Source organism: Pleurodeles waltl, chromosome 1_2 (genome assembly GCF_031143425.1).
Source record: "Pleurodeles waltl isolate 20211129_DDA chromosome 1_2, aPleWal1.hap1.20221129, whole genome shotgun sequence".
Lineage (NCBI taxonomy): Eukaryota > Metazoa > Chordata > Amphibia > Caudata > Salamandridae > Pleurodeles > Pleurodeles waltl.
Window position 1 is genome coordinate 986797133 of NC_090437.1, and position 17316 is coordinate 986814448.

General features: G+C 42.3%; 1 protein-coding gene across 1 annotated transcript in view; it reads left to right on the forward strand.

The window, feature by feature from the left end:
* NFXL1 (nuclear transcription factor, X-box binding like 1) overlaps window positions 1-17316 on the forward strand; it is a 588746-nt gene that overhangs the window by 218262 nt on the left and 353168 nt on the right. The gene's annotated exons all lie outside the window — the stretch shown is intronic.

Genomic DNA, 17316 nt, shown 5'->3' on the forward strand with positions numbered 1-17316 from the left:
GGAGCTCATCTGGGGGATCTGGAGATCAAAGGGCTTTGGTCTCCAGAGGAACAGGTGTTTCATATCAATCTGTTGGAGTTACGGGCTGTACGTCTGGCTCTCAAGGCCTTCCTCCCATCCCTTCGTGGTCAGTCGGTACAGGTCCTGACGGACAATACTACCACGATGTGGTACATAAACAAACAGGGAGGAGTAGGGTCGTACCTTCTCTGCAGAGAAGCTCTTCGGCTATGGTCCTGGGCAAAGGACCATCAGATTTGCTTGGTGGCAAATCATCTGGCCGGGGTCTTGAATGTACGTGCGGACAGTCTCAGTCGCCAATTCTCGGCAGACCACGAGTGGCGTCTCCATCCAGATCAAGTCTGTTTAATCTTCCAGATGTGGGGGTTTCCTCGGATAGATCTGTTTGCCACTCGGGAGAACGCGCATTGCCCGTTATTCTGCAGCCTCCAGTATCCGATGCAGGGAGCGTTGGGGGACGCGTTTCAGATAACCTGGTGCGACCAGTTGCTTTACGCGTTTCCCCCCCATACCCTTGATTCCTCGAGTGTTGAGGAAAATTCGCCAAGACCGGGCCCAAGTCATCTTAATAGCTCCGGATTGGCCAAGGAGGGTATGGTACTCCGACCTTCTCCAACTCTCACTGTGCCCTCCGCTCCGTCTCCCTCTCAGGGCAGACCTCCTCTCGCAGTCGCAGGGGCAGGTTTTACACCCCAACCTCCAGAGTCTGCACCTACATGCTTGGAGATTGAACGGGGCAACCTGAGTTCCTTCTCTCTCCCGCCTGATGTAGTGGATGTTATCTTAGCGGCCAGGCGACACTCCACTAAATCTATCTACGCTAATAGGTGGTCTAAATTTGTTATGTGGTGTGGAGAGAGACAGATTGATCCCTTACATGCTCATCTGTCACATGTTTTGTCTTTTGCACTGTCTCTAGCGCAGAAAGGTTGTGCAGTGGCTACCATTAAGGGTTATTTGTCGGCCTTGTCAGCCTTCATTTGTCTTCCAGACCAACCATCGTTATTTAAATCCCCTATTGTTCTCAGATTCTTGAAAGGTCTTCTGAATCAATATCCTCCAAAACCATTCGTTATGCCTCAATGGGATTTGTCCTTGGTCCTGACTTTCCTTATGGGGTCCCCTTTTGAGCCTATGCATTCTTGCCCCTTAAGGTATTTGGTTATTAAAACAGTATTCCTGGTAGCTATAACATCTGCAAGGAGAGTGAGTGAGTTGCAGGCCTTATCGGTTAAACCCCCTTATATAACGTTTTATGGGGATAAGGTGGTGTTGAGGACCAAGGCTGCTTTCCTTCCGAAGGTTGTTTCACCCTTCCATTTGGCTCAGACAATCACTTTGTCCACGTTTTATCCTCCGCCTCATCCTTCAAAGGAGGAAGAAAGACTACATCGCCTGGACCCAAAAAGGGCGTTGAGCTTCTATATCGACAGAGTGAAGTATATCAGGCTGGAGGATCAGCTGTTTGTCGGATACGTGGGCAAGAGGAGAGGAAAGGCAGTCCACAAGAGAACACTCTCCAGGTGGGTTGTTCTTTGCATTAAAATCTGTTACTCTTTGGCAAAGAAGGATCCGCCTGAGGGCATTAGAGCTCACTCCACCAGAGCTAAGTCGGCCTCTTCGGCCTTGGCCAGGGGTGTTCCTGTGGTCGACATCTGCAAGGCCGCAACTTGGTCGTCCCTTCACACTTTTGTGAAACATTACTGTTTGGACTCTGAGGTCAGAAGGGACGGTCATTTTGCACGGTCAGTGCTGCAGGATTTCTTGGTTTGACCATTTAGGCACCCACCGCCGGGCGTGGTACTGCTTTGGGACTCTATTCATCAGGTGAGGAATCCACAGGTAGTTGTATCCATCAGAAGAACGAGTTACTTACCTTCGGTAACGACTTTTCTGGTGGATACATTAGCTACCTGTGGATTCCTCACGGTCCCACCCGCCTCCCCGTTGCCTTTTTGGTCTCTCCAAGCAATCCTTGAGTGTGCTCCTTTTGGTCTTCAAAGTGGCAATACATTTTGCATATATGATATTTGTATATATGTATATATTTATATATAAATCTATATATATTGTGTATATACATGATTCGTATGTATAAATATATTTATTTGTTTAAAAAAAAAAAAAAAAAAAAAGAAGGTTATATTAAATCTACAGCTATTTTATTGCAATGTTGTGTGATTTACAATATTAAGAGATGTTGCTTTGCTCTTTCATTACATTGGGTTATTATTATTCTCATGCACGTAAAAAAATGTTGGTACTGTCATCGGCACGTCGGCGAGGACCTATTATTGCCTGTATGACGTCAGACGGCGTCGCGTGGGCTGGAGTGACGTCCTCGTCGACGTGCAGAGACTAGTAAGAAGATTTCCGTCGAATGCTGGCGCCATGGGAGTATTCATCAGGTGAGGAATCCACAGGTAGCTAATGTATCCACCAGAAAAGTCGTTACCGAAGGTAAGTAACTCGTTCTTTAGCAGCTCTCTCTCTCTTGACAGCAGTGCAGGCTTATGCAGGAGTTGGGGAACCGGCTGGGAACGCGACGGCCTTCGGGCTTCCGCGTTGTCCCCAAAATTGTGGCTGGGTGCTCTGGGGGCACCCAGGTCACATAGCTAGACCCTGGGGCCCACGATCGGCCCTGGGGAGGGGGACCACGCGGCCCTCCCTCCCCCCCAAAAATTCAAATAATTAGGCCATACTCCGGAGGATGGGGTCCCCGGGGCGGACTTTGGCCGGGGAAAGGGGATGTGTGGCCACCCTCCCCATACATATTTGGGCCACGCCCTGGGGCGTGGGCTGCGCGCCCCCCCCCCCCCAAAAAAAAATATTTAGCCCAGGGGGTGGGTTCCTCAGGGCCGAGATCAGCCTAGGGAGGGGGCCTTCCCAAAATACAAAACAAAAAACATTTGAAGGGGGTTGTGGTCCCCTAGGCCGAAATCAGCTGGCGGCATGTGGACATGCAGCCAACTATTGCTGTGCAGAGTCGAAGGCCATGTACAGCGCAGGGTTGGGTGGTTATAGGGGTTGGCTGCAGGGTCTGGCTACAGGCCAGGCCCTGTGGCCAACCACTGCTGCGCACGCTCAAAGGACATGCGCAGCATGGGGTTGGGTGGGTTTAGGGCTGGCTGCAGGACCTGGTCACAGGCCAGACCCTGTGGCCAACCATCGCGTGGTAGTTGGATTAACGTGTAGTAATGAAAATTACTTAGCGTTAAAAAATACAAAGAAATTTGCTGAAAAAAACAAAGGTTACAGGGACGTTATAGTTAACAAATAGATTTTAAAAAACCATAGAAACTCAGTTAAAAAAAAAAAAGTTTATATGGACGTTATAGGTAGGTTCACATTTTAAACGTACAAAACCATAGAAATTCACCTGTTATAGTTAGTTATCTCAAGAAACTATAACTCGTGCACTAAGGTAGCTATAACTTTCGCCCTCGCCATGCACTACTAATTATGGCACTCAGTACCTCTTTGATAACATAATTGATAACATCAATGTAATATTTGCAGTAAAATTTTGGATGAAAAAACTGTGCATGGCGGGGGAGCGAGTTATGGTTACCTTAGGGCACGAGTTACAGTTACTTGAGGTAACACTATAGCAGGTGAATTTCTATGGTTTGGTACTGTTAAATTATAGGCCTAACTATAACTTCCCTGTAACCTTTGTTTTTTTAATTGAAGATATCTATCTATTTATCTATATCTGAACAATGCTCGAAGAAGGAGCCTGCGCCCAAGGGGGTGGAGCTCTATGGCGGCAGAGCCAACCAGCAAAAATATCCAGTGTCTTAACGTTGATAAAGGTAAGCCCTCACTCAGCGGCCAGTGCAGCAGAAGTTTATTCCCCTATTACGCTTTTCGCCGTGAACCGGCCTTGCTCACATACAGTAACAAAGTTTAAACTGGTGTATATACATATGTGGTAAACAACATATACAACTGACCCTGTCCCAGTGAAAAGGCGATCTGAAATTGAATTCCATCTTGGAAAGGAGTAAGGATATATATCCTCATATTTCAAAATAGAGTGTCATTGAATGCATCTGATTGAAATTACAAAACATCAGACCCACACATGATGTATAAAAAACATATATCGGGAGAAAGGATACAGTACAAATTGAATTGCATTCATACTGTGGAAGCTTGTCAGATAATAACTTAGATCACAGTATCACAATGTGACATGATTAATTCATGATGTTAATTCCATATTGGAATAGTAGCCTATGCATGTACCTTAGAGTATTGCAGATCAAAAAATGAATACAGATCAGGAAGTGGACTCAAACTCGATATTATGACCAAGCTCATGATTCATAAGAACAATCATTCAAAATACACATACCCTTCTCAAAGAAAAACACGCTTGTGTCCTTGCTTAAATACAAAAATAATTAATAGTCACTTAACATCATATGTAGAATTATATATGACAAGACAGATAAATGCTAATGAATAAATAATATGACCACAGGTTTATGGTAGGGTACCTGTATTAAAAAATATATATTAGCTCATGTGTTGCTCTAGGGACAGATCCTGTCTCCATATTTGAAACAGACTATGTAAGGCAGTCTGATAAAGTACCCAAAACAAGATCATCAAACTCTAGGTACAATAATGTCAACACATATGGCGGACTCAAATTTAAAATACTTACTTGCTGCTGTAGTACTATAAGAATAGATCATGTCTCCATTTTAGAACATAATCCAAGCGAAGCAGTACACTGGCGGTACCCCAAAACATGACCAGCAATCCATAATAGATAATGTCACAAATAAGCTCTGCCAATTGACTCCTCCATCCCAGCTCACTGGCGCAAAACAAATCCTAATAAACCAGTAAATCAAAACGTTATTAAAGTGCAAAATCTTAGCTCAGTGAATCACCACACTGTCGTGTTGTAGATGAAGAAAAGGATAGGGGTGCTCCTGACCTGCTGCCACTGGTGGGATCTGGTCCAATCCCCTTCCTTTCTTCCTGTGAAACAAAAACACAACATTTTAAAAATAGATCTCGGAGGATACCTAAGCAGCGGGAAATAACTAGAAAAAATATTGTATATATATATATATATGTGTGATTCTATACGTATGCACATCTTCAAGATTACACTTGACTGCCAGTGCCAGATGTTTAGTCATGATGTAAATGCACATTTAATTCTTCATCAAGATTCAGACCACTTGGGGCAAAAGTTTCCAAATAAATAATCAGTTGAAATTCCCTCTTCCCTAACTGTTGACTATGATTACCACCTCTAGGATTCCTACCAATGTGTTCAGTGGCATAAAAGGATAACTTGGTACGATCTCTGGAATGTATTTAATGGAAGTGTTGCATTACTGGATATTTGGGATCATCCTGATCAATGCCATGAATGTGTTCCAGTATCCGTTTTGTGGCAGTACTGGTGGTGCTACCAACATATCTCAGAGCACAAGGGCATTCAAAGATATAAATCACAAATTGCTTGATACAGGTAAGGAATTGCATGGTGGGCCATTTGTGTTGACCCACAGTGACCTATTCTTTTCTCATGCGACTCTCTACAGGCTTTACAACAGCCACAAGGAAAAAAGTATTTACAACCCAGTTCATTGACACCTTTTGTCAGTGTAATGTCAATATGGATGAGGGTCTTCTGCAAAGATTTGGGTTTTAGGTATGTAATACTTGGATTTTCTCCAATCTTTACACTATTAGCTGCATAATTTCTAAAAGTCCCCCAATGTTTTCTCACAATCTGCCTTACCTGAGTAGAGCTAGTAATGAAAGTGAAAATCACTCTAGGTATAGAGTCCTCCTTTCTGTCAGAAGTGTTAGTGAACAAAATCTCCTCTTTCTTAATCGCCTCAACTCGTTTGATGGCCTTCTCATGTAGTCAATTGGGGCAACCCCTCTCCTTGAATCTCTTTATCAACACACTACGTTCAGTAGTATATGCAGCCTGCCTGCTGCAGTTCCTCTTAGTCCTCCACTTAAGATTGTCCGGGTGATCACTAAGGACATGCAAAAGGCTATGCCCCACAGTGGGCTTGCGAAAAAGGCGGGTGTGCAGTTCATAATTGGATACCTCAACACGGCCATCAAGAAATTCTATGTTCTTTCTACTGTTTGTCAATGTAAAATGCAGATTCTGTTCTTTGTTATTCAAGATCCCCGCACATTCTTCAACTTCCAGTTTTCACCCCCTTCCAAATGACAAATAAATTGTCAATTAACCTGAACCATAAGATGATCTTATCCTTCAGATATTGTCCTTCTAGACCCCACAAGCTGTGGCTACTGTGATGACAGATGTCTCCACTCTAGTGTGGGATGCTCATATGGAGGTACTGGAGATCAGAGGTCTTAGTTTAGGCAAATGTATACGAATTGCTGTGTAGTGTGTACGCAATGAAAAATCATTGTAACATGCAACTGAGTTTTTGCCTCTGGGTTGGATGATCTACACACACTATATATCCATACAACCAGAAGTGTATGTTGGACTTAACAGTGTATTGCTTATATAAATTGGCTATCATGACAAAAAGTTACAGATAAAAACATTGTCACAAAAACGCTCATTTTCCCACTCCTTTTCATATATGTTTGTTTCAACAGTTTCTTTTGGAAAGCTTTGAGGGATTTACAAAAATGAGCCATTGCTGAATTTAGTCTACTTCTCAAAAATATATCTGGATCACCCATGGGTTTCTCCCCTGGTTCCACCAAAAACTGCAATTAGGCTAAAACCACAAAATATAGGTAAAACAGACTACCTCGTAAAACAAAAAGATGCAAAAACCCTGGGGGAAAATGTCTTTTGGATACAACTCTGTTCCTGAAAGCTGGAAAGATGGTGATCCTAGCACAGCAAACCTTTTGTTCATTCCATGTTCAGGAAAATAAAAATATTTTCTTGCACAACACTTTTTCTCCATTTTTCCCCACAAAATCCAGAGCTTAGCTGTATTTTGGCACTTTTCTTTTTGCTCTCAAGTGGAACCTAAAAACCCTGGGTACATCTAGAGAGATGTTGGTAAACAAGGATACACATTTTAAGTGGATACCTTTTTATTGAAAAACAAATGAGTTTCAAACCTAAGCTACTCCTAACATTCAAAAAAATGTCTTTGCTCCAGGGGGAATGCCTGAGCAGTCAAGAGGGTAAGTGGATGGGGACAACATTGAGAGCAACAGAACTCAGAGAGAACAGCAACAATGTGGTGAATAACCACGCATTCACTGTTCTAGTCTATAAGTGGGGGCAGTAACTGGGTGATGAAACAAATACAGGATCTCTAAATAGCAGGACTTGCTGTAGAAACCCATGAGCACAGTGACCGGCCTTCAGACAGGCAGAGAGAGACAGATGACGTGCCCAGGCTGTGTACTTTGGAAGCGGTCAAGATCTATTGAAGCAATCAGTAGGCTTCAGAGATCTATGGGTGTGACTAGATTGAGACTAGACCTCTCCACTGGCCATCGCAATCCAGCAAAAGCTGTTGTGAAAATGCTCATGAAGCTACCTGCCTGCAAAAGAATCCGCTTGTGAGGGTCAACCTGCTCTCTGAGCTCCCCAAGGCAGAGTGACTGGGCTAGGAATTCTCCTGGAAGCCTGACACACTCAGACAGATCCTCCTGCTACCTTCCCTTCAAACTAGATTAGCTCCTCGCTGGATGGACTTCATGCCATGTTGATGCCACAAAGCCCACCACACCAGTTCCTGCACCTTCGACCAAGGGTGGTACGACCTTGTGTGCTTCAAATCACAGATCACACCGGCTGCATTCACTGGACTATTGCAGCACTCGTGAGTAGAAGGTGGGTGAGCCAACAGATTAACAGGGAGAGCCGAAGCAAGGGTGTGGCTTGGACGATAGAGCCCATGCACGAGCTGAGCCATGAAAATGTTTGCTATGTAATTCATTCAATGAGCATTATGTTAAATATGTTAGTCTTTTCAAAATCCAAAAAAAAGTGTATTTCTTTAACATGCTGAAGCTTTGATATTAATAGATCACTTTATAGCTCTTCATTGAGAAGTTGTTTATTAAAAGTGTTAGTTTTTAATTCCGAACCATTAGTGCACTAAGACGCAAGGCAATTACCATGCAAACCCTGCACGTGGCCCAGATTATTATACAGTCTGTGAAATCAAACACAAGAGCTGTTTGTACAACTGGTATTCTGAACTCACATATTTGAAAATGTTTTTGTTCACGATAATGAAGAAAAAAGTATTTGCTTTAGATCAAACAGTTTATGGAGAGAAACCAGCGATTTATCAAGGTTTTCTTGTTTCACTTTGTACAAATCAGCGATTAAACGGGTATCTATTTGTCTTTTTTACCTCTTTGTGCATTTTCCTGCTGTTTTATGTAGCGCGAACTCGACTTTGGGACATTGAGAGATTTTGACCAAAATTACAGGACGTTGAGCCGAAGCCCAGTGTGTATCCTGGTTCCCAAGTCCCACAGTGCTCTGGCCTGAACGCCACATCCCAGGCAGAAGCCGCATGAAAGCTCTTCTCGTTATGGCTCGATGTTCCAATAGGACTCAGAGCTGAGCCAGAGCCAGGCTTCAGGCTCGCGTTATGCCCAAGCTTTCAGCGGATCGCCCACCTTTAGTCGAGAGATTCCTTTGAACATAGAAGCATACACGGGCCACTCCGTTTCTTCTTCTACCTCACAAGTGAGGAGATATCGAACTGCATGATGAAGGCCTTAGGAAAGATCGATAAGAGTAGAGCAGTATGTTGAATTTCAGTTAGTCGTAGGTTTTTCCAAATAGTGTTAAATGGCTAAGGTACTCAGGAGTATTTTAAGATTCTGAATCCCAACCTCGGGAGCTTCTATCAGAGGGTCAGTCATTGCCACCATCTTGGGCAGTTTCAATTCCGGTTATAATTGTGATATATTGGACTCTTCCTCTGAAAATGAAATGTATATTTTTTCACTCTTCCCCTGTAGAGACCCCATATTTACTTCTATTCACCACATTTTATTCAGTTGGTCGCAGTCAATTTACAATGAGGTATTTGCAAAAATCTTATTAGTATTTTTTGTGAAACAGCTGATTCCTTTAAATTGCCACTGGGTGGCATTGGCGTGCATGTTTTAGTGATTTCGTGACCGAACAGTTTATGAAGTTGAATCTTTCACACAAAGTACATAGTCGTGGACCGGCGTACTTATTCACTTACAAGGGTGAAATGCACCGATTCGGATTTTGATGATGTCGAGAGAACGTGTCTGGCTAACATGATCGAAGGCACAGTATTAAAACGATGCTTGAATTCAGGAAATATATGGCCCTTAGAAAGCCGTTGAAGGGTCTATTTTTGCTGACAGCTTATTAGCAACTCGCTCTCTGATATTGTCTTTTAGGTGGATTTTTTCGATGTGCTGTTTGTGTGTCTGTGCTTGCCCGAATGAAGGTGTTTGGCATCTAAGTCCTTTACAAAAATATATGGAATTAAAGATGGGCAACTGCGGGTAACGGGGACGTTTTTCACCAAAGCGTTCTTAGTGGCATCAAATAGACCATCAAGTTCGACTTGTCAGGGGCCACTCAGAACCCCGAGGTAGCATAACTGGGCTGTATTTCGATCCCTTGAAAACTGCTCTTCACGCAGAAACAACATTAGTCTCGGAGACCAGGAAGTTTGATCACATCACATTTGATCTCTTTAGTTTGACACCTTGAACTACAACTAAAAAGCTGGTTCTCTAAGGTGGACAATGTAACCGTCATATTGCAGCTACTTTAATGCTGGTATATCCTGTGAACAGGGAGAAAAGCCATAAAACAATACTTCGCAGTAAGTGTACCCAGGTTGTTGAATTTCATCACACAAGTGATCAGAACAAACCTGTCCTATTCAGCCTTTAAGAACGAGATCAAATGGTTAATATTACCAGCAGTACCTTCTAACATGACTCACCTTCTCACTGAAACCACAGAAGTTCTAATGCAGCTCAAATCTCTAAATGTTCTGCATATATTCGAGTGACTTAGCCTCCCGTCACTCAGGCCGACTACATCTGTTCTACCTCATTTTGGAATGGGATCAATGGGCTTCTCTCTCATATACTTAATCTGATTATAACATTTCCACTGTGTTTTGCAATTCCTCTGATTTGTGTAAAGTTAATGTACCCTAGCTATTAATGAGCACATAGAAATATCCAATGTGCCTATTAGACCTGACATCCTTGGTGTGGTATTCCCCAATACTTTTTGCCTTCACACCTCCTGTTTGCTGAATTTGTTTTTGTTGGCTTTAGGCCTCTGTGCACTTTACCACTGCTAACCAGTTTAAATTGCCTGTGCACTCTCCTTCAAATATGATAAAATTGACTAACACCAAATTGACGTTTAATTTACTTGTAAGTCCCTAGTAAATGGTACTAGATGTATGAGTGGCCTCTAAATTAAATACAACTAGTGGGCTAGCAGCACTCATTGTGTCACCCATTGAAGTAGCCTTTTAAAACCTGTCTCCAGCCTGCCTTTGCAGTACAATTTTAAACTGCCATTTCAACCTGGCAAAATAAACCTTTTGTTAGCTGTAAATGTTCCTTTTTAATGCTCACAAGCTACCACTAAGGTAGGCCCTAAATGCTCATAGGGCAGGGTGCATTGTATTTAAAAAGGTAGGACGTGTGTGTTTAAGATTTACATGTCCTGGCAGTGAAAAAACAAATGTCGTTTTCACTGCTATACAGCCTATCTTGGAGATACCTTAATATTTTAATAGGTGCTAACTTTGGCTTGGGATCAGATAGGGATACACTGTTTAGACTCAAATGAATTTGAAATCACCTTCAATGGTGAAGTTGGATATTAAGTCACAATTCTGAAAATTGCATTTTTTTAAAGTTGGCATTTTCTTGTCCTAACCATTTGTGCCTCCTGCTAGTGTCCTGGGTCACATGACTGTGAATGGTCGTGTTATTGGGGTTTTGTTATTCCTTTCAGACAGAAGAGGACTAAGTGTGGACATAGTGTACCATCCTGCAAGAATGGCTGGGGGCAGAGGAGTGCCTTGCCCCGCTTCCTCTTCAAAGGGCTTACCTCGATTCCACACGAAGGAACCTAACACTAGTCTTTTTTCACCCCAGATGTCTTAAAGCTTTGACAGGGGAAGGTAAGAACTTTCCAGATCCAGTTGTTGGGGTAGAATAGGGAATTCCCTCACTTCAAAGACTGGCATCAGGTATAAATATTGGACCTCCAGAGCCAATCTTCAGGACACTCCTCGACCTGTGAACGTAACAGAAGAAGCACTGCACTGCTGCTATCAGAGGATTGAAGACTGGACAGGCTCTTTTCATAGCAGGCTAACATGAATGACTCCGAGGGTCAGTTGGCTGACCTTCTGTCTGAGCTAGAGGAACACAAAAACCTCCAGAGGCCTCTCAACTGCCCAGCAGACCTGCCTGGACCAGCAAGTGGACCTGCCTGAGCACTGCTGGCCTTTGCTGGAGTGAGTTCCTGATCACTAATAGGTGTTTCTCCAGGTCCTGGACTCTGGGCCAGCATCGGTGTAGCTCTGCTTATGAAAAAAGATGAAATCCTGAACTTTTGGGTTCTTCGTGTCTGCAAACTGGCCAAATTCGCACAGAGACTCTATCTTCCTCAACGACCGCTAACTCGAAGCTCTGGTGAACCTGACCTTTAACACTATAGCGGCCGCCAGTGTGGACTTGAAACATGAGAGCTGCATTTTGAGCTACAGCTACGACAGCCTCTGGTGACCTCCGCTGTGAAGCACCAGCAATGACTGTCCGCGGTGGCTGACCGGCTCTTTGTGCCGCAGCAATGACAGCCCGCGCTGCCCGGTCTGCTTTTCGCGCTACAGCTATGGCCATCTGCAACGCTCTGTCTGCTCCTTGTGGCCTCCTCCACCGGGAACAGAACTCTTTTCTGTGAACTTTGAGAAGGTAACTTTTCCAGCAGAGCCAACCTAGTCCCTGTATTCAGCCTGCTCTCCCATCCCGCTCTTCCTGACCTTGTGACTTTCCCTTGGTCTCGCACAGCCAGATGACCACAAGCTTTGTGCTTTTAGGTGCTATGTGTACTTATAACTTTGAAACTACATATCTCCAGTTCTACTCATGTTTTCATGGTGAATTTTGTAAAGAAAATATACTTAAGCCATTAATAAGAGCATTGATTCCCTCTCTGTATTTTACTTTCACACTTAAACCTCTAAAGCGCACTGTCACTCCCTGGGTCCACTTTGTGGTATACAAAGTCACAAAATAAACAAATACAAAATAAAATGCAGCCCTTTCTAAATGAATGAGCAAGAGCTAACTGTGACAGGAGCAATAATTTGCCGGGCATTGATTGACGTGAAGCTCTGTTTTCAGAAGCACAAGACCAACGGTTAAATAGATTACAAAAAATACAAAATTCTGCATCAAGGAAAGTTTTTGAAACCCATTTATTTGGTCAGGTCACTCTTGCTTTGGTCCATTCAGAGGCTTTCAACTCATGGCAGAATTGAGTTTTTGCACTCTTCTTCCAATGCACTAGTTTCAAATCAAGTAACATATGCTTCTTTAAGATCTCCCTATGTAGAGCAATGGCTTTTAAGCTTTTGACATCTGTGGGCCCCCGTGAAATCCTTACTGGATTGCGGGGACACCAACTGAATCACTACTGGAATCCAGGAACCTTCACTGACTCATTATGTAAAGCTAGAGACTCTAGCCTAAGCAGTTTCTACTATTTGAATCTCAAAACAATAAAAAACAAAATACAGAAACTAGTGTATAGCAAAAAAATACACAAATTATGAAATATTTAGTTCACAAATATTGAAGAATCAACATTTTAGTGGCAAAGTTGGAGCTTTGGCTTTCAATATTAAAAGGTAACGATATATGCTACACTCTAGCACATCACTTTGGTTTTTTGGCTCTTAATTCATGCTCTCTATTTGTTGGTGATTTGCTTGAGGTCACCTACTGGCCATACACAGGCCTCGAGAAATTTGCTGGCTAGGTGTTTCGTTCATTCAGAAAATGAATGAGAAATAAAGATGCCTTTAAATCTTGGCTTTATCTTGTCGCATGTGCTGTACATTCAAAAATATAGGTCAAATGTCAGTTGTTGTTTGTTTTGTCCATGTGATTGGTGTTTACTTTTCTTTCTCTGACTGCAAAGTTAGAGGATATAAAGTGAACTGTCTTGACAATCATGCTTGGCACACAACATTTAACTCGCTTGTAAATGAACTGTACAAATACTTCAAAATATAATTTAACAGTTAAGCCCTATTTTTGTAATTCAGAAGATCGGTGGAAACAAAGATTTAAATAGGATCAGAACAAATCAGAAAATTTTACTTGGCAATGTGGAAATGATAAATATATGCTGAAACCCAATTTCCACACAACATAGTTTGAATGCTATATAGTTGTATCAGTAAAACTGGATGCCAGTGGAGAAGCTCGTGGCCATTTCAATGGAAAAGGTCTGTAATATTTACCTAGGATCCCACCATTTGAGAATAGTTTAGTGGTCAAGCACATTACAGTTAGGTTGAGTATACTATTCGGGTCACTAGATCTGGTAACATTTTTCTACGCCTGACACTATATTCTGTTTGCTGAACTAGCACTGCTCCCACGAATCAAGCTAAGGATACCAGCTTGGTTTGTAGCTTACAATTTCAAATTCGTTAATATTTGCAGAAGAATATTATGTATATTTTGCTTCTTTATGAAGGGTTTATTAATCTGCTCATATTATTTAATTTTCTACACAGTCATTGACCCCCTGCATAGTTGTCGCACACCCCCAGGGGTTCTCAGTCCACAGGTTAACCTCTGGTCTAGAGGTATGAATTGTTGGCAAAAACGCTTTATTTTACACTACACCTTTTAGACAAACAATTGTAAATGCCTCACTTGAGACGCATGCCACCAATAAAGAACTACTTCTGTGCAAACTGCATGTTGATTTTTATGACGCAGAAATTCCCATCCTCATTCCATTCATAGTGGGAAATCCCATTGACTGGCATTTTGTGGGTGGTTTCCTTTTCCCACCAACTCATACCCAGTTAGCATTGCTATGGATTTTGGAAGCAGTAAGTGTTACTGCTGGTCCAATACAGGCTTCACTAGGGCTAAGCAATTTCAATGAAAATTGCAGTGCTGCTATTGTGTAGGAATTCACGGCCCCCACATATGGTGTTTGCAGGGAAACAGACCTTTCTGCTGCTGGCTCAGATGGGGGTAAAATGTAGATTTTCCACAACCTGGTGGGCAGAAAATCGGGATTTTATTAAAGACACAGAGGCTAAGATTATGCAAAAGTTCCTTTATTGCCCGCTCACAGCAGCAACAATTGAAACAATATATAACTTGTAAGATATTCCAATAGACTATATTAGTTTAGCAACACGCAGCCATCTTCCTTCCTTCAAAGCTTCAAACAAGATATAATCGAAAAAAGAGCAAAATTCTGAATCCAAAGTTTCTCACTCTGTCACTTTCAAATTTCACCTTTGAGGTTTTTTAGCGTGAAAGAAACACAACGTAATCCATGAGGGCAGGAATAAATAGAGGTGGGATAATCTTAGCCTCCGTGTCTTTAATTAAATCCAGATTTTCTGCCCACCAGGCTGTGGAAAATCTACATTTTTTGGCATGAAACAGAGGATAACATATGCAGGTTTAAAGTGCAGACAGAACATTATTTATTGCATACTTAACAGGTTTAAAATAGCAAATTCTGAACATACTTTAATTCGACCAATTTGTAGCGCCTAAAATATCCTGCAAACCGCCTCCCATAGGAAAAGCCTTTGATGCAGATGCATCTCTAAGTGAATGAGTACCAAATCTGGATACATCCACACATGCTTGTCTCATCACCTCCTTTACCCATCTTGCCAAAGTTGGAGGTGAAACCGCCTAATGAGGCCACCTATGAGAGAGTAACAATTGTACAACATAATTTCTCAAACTCTCCGTTCTCTTCTCGTATTCTCTCAGACAATTTACCACACAGTTTCTCATTTGAGTTACAATATGGATAGAAAATAGTCCTTTATAATGTTTTTGTTCATCTTTTAATGTAGAAACAAACTCCTTCAGGCTGGTAGGCCCTACATGTAACATCTAGAGCTCTTACATCTGAGGTCCTTCTGAAGAACACTAAGCGAAGTAAAAGTGTTAATTTACAAGAGATTTGTTTCAGTGACAAAGTTGTGTTACCACCCCAGTTTGTTAAAACTTGCAAACCTGTTTAACATCCCACAAGGAGGTATATTTCACTGTGTGGGGATTCAAAACATGCATATGCGCATAACGTTTCTAGTAAGTAAATCCTGCCCGGCAGAAATACTGTTTACTAAACAATGCCCAGCTGAACATGTTGATCTGTACACATTCACTGTTCTATAAGGAAGACCAGATCCAAATCATTCAGTTAAATAATTTACTACGTGAACATTATCTGTTGAATCGGGATCATAATCCCTTCGTAAACACCAACAAACCCACTTTTGACAAGCCAACCTAAATGCCTTTCTAGTTCCTGACACCCATGATTCTCATATGAGTCTAACAGCTTCTGCTGAATTCCTGTTATTTTCTATTGTCTCCTGAAATTCTCCAAGCCATCCAATCTAGAGGACCCTGTTCTACCAAGTTGTGGTTTTCCCTCCTGGTCCCAGGATTACTACTCTGAAGGTTGGGATTAGGATAGGCGAATCTATGACCATTTCCATCATGATCCGAAACCATGCTTGCGACTTCCAAACTGGGATTACCCCTACAGCCGTCTCCTTGCACCTTCGTACCTGCAGAAGAACTCTTGTAACATTACAGACAGAAGGAAAGCATTCAGTGTTAGACCACTCCAGTCTTGTAGGAAGGTGTCCATTCCCTTGGAATCTGGGTCCGGTCTTCAACGGAAAAACCTCTCAATCTGGCTGCAAAAACATCTGTGCCAAAAGGGCCCAGACCATTTCTCCTGGATTGCAGAAAGTCCTCTCTGTTCAATCTCCAATTGCTCGTGTCTTTGAAATTCTTCGAGACCCAATCTGCAACTCAGTTGGATAGACTAGGGATATGCTCCGCCACCACTGAAATTCCATTCTTTAGACAATATTCTCAAAAGCCTTTTGCCAAATCTGCCAAGCTTTTTGTTTGAGGGCCGCCCATCTTGTTTTCGTATCTTACTGCTGAGACATTGTTCATGTGGAGCATCACATAACATTTCATCATACCCTGGGTAAAAGAGCAAACTTCAAAATAACCTGTTAACAATTCTAGGTAGTCAATATGCAATTTCTTCTCTTGATTTGTCCACCAATGGACAGATCTCTGCATCTCGCTCCCCAACCTTCCAAGCTCGCATCTGACTCTATCACAATTTCTGGGACATCCCCGAAAATAGCCCTGCCATTCCATGCTTCTTCATTCTTGAGCCACCACTCTTAACTCCTCTATGGATTCCTGATCCATGATCTGGAAGTACGATCAGTTGGTTTGTAAGCATTTCATTTTCAGTATCTGAAGGGCCTGATAGTACAGAGGTTCCAGGAATATTGCCTGAATTGTCGAGGATAGGAGACCCAAAATTCTTGCCGAAATCCTTAAAGTAAACACTTTCAGCCCCACAACTTTCTTCAACTCTTTTTTGTAATCTCTTTAGTTGTTCTTTTGGTAACCTCAACTTTGCTTGAATCATGTCTACAACAAAACCCAGAAACTGTTTCCTGACTTGAATTCAAAGACAATTTCTCTTTGTTTATTACAAAGCCCAGATATTCTAGTAATTCTATAGTCATGTGTGTACGCTTTAACAGTAAATCCTTGCATTGACTCGTAATTAGGCTGTCATCTAAGTAAATTATTAGCCTCACTCACCTCATCCGTAGCCATGCTGCTACTGGGCGAAGCACCTTGGTAAAGTACAAAGGTGCTGAGTAAAGGCCAAACGGGAGACTGTAGAGTTGCCACAACTTTCCCATCCACTTGAATTGGAGATATCTCTGGTGAGGGGACCAAATCGTTATAGTTGGGTATGCATCTTTGGGATCCAACCTTGTCAACCCATCTCCTTTCCTTAGGACATCCCTCAGCAAATAAATTCCCTCCATTTTGAAGTGGTGATGCACCATCTACTCGTTCAGTTCTCTTAAATTTACTACTGGTTGCATACATTTGTCTTTCTTCTCCACCAGGAATATATTGCTTAAGAAACCTAGGCTACCATCTGTGACTTCCTGAATGGCCTTCTTTGCCAATAAATCTTCT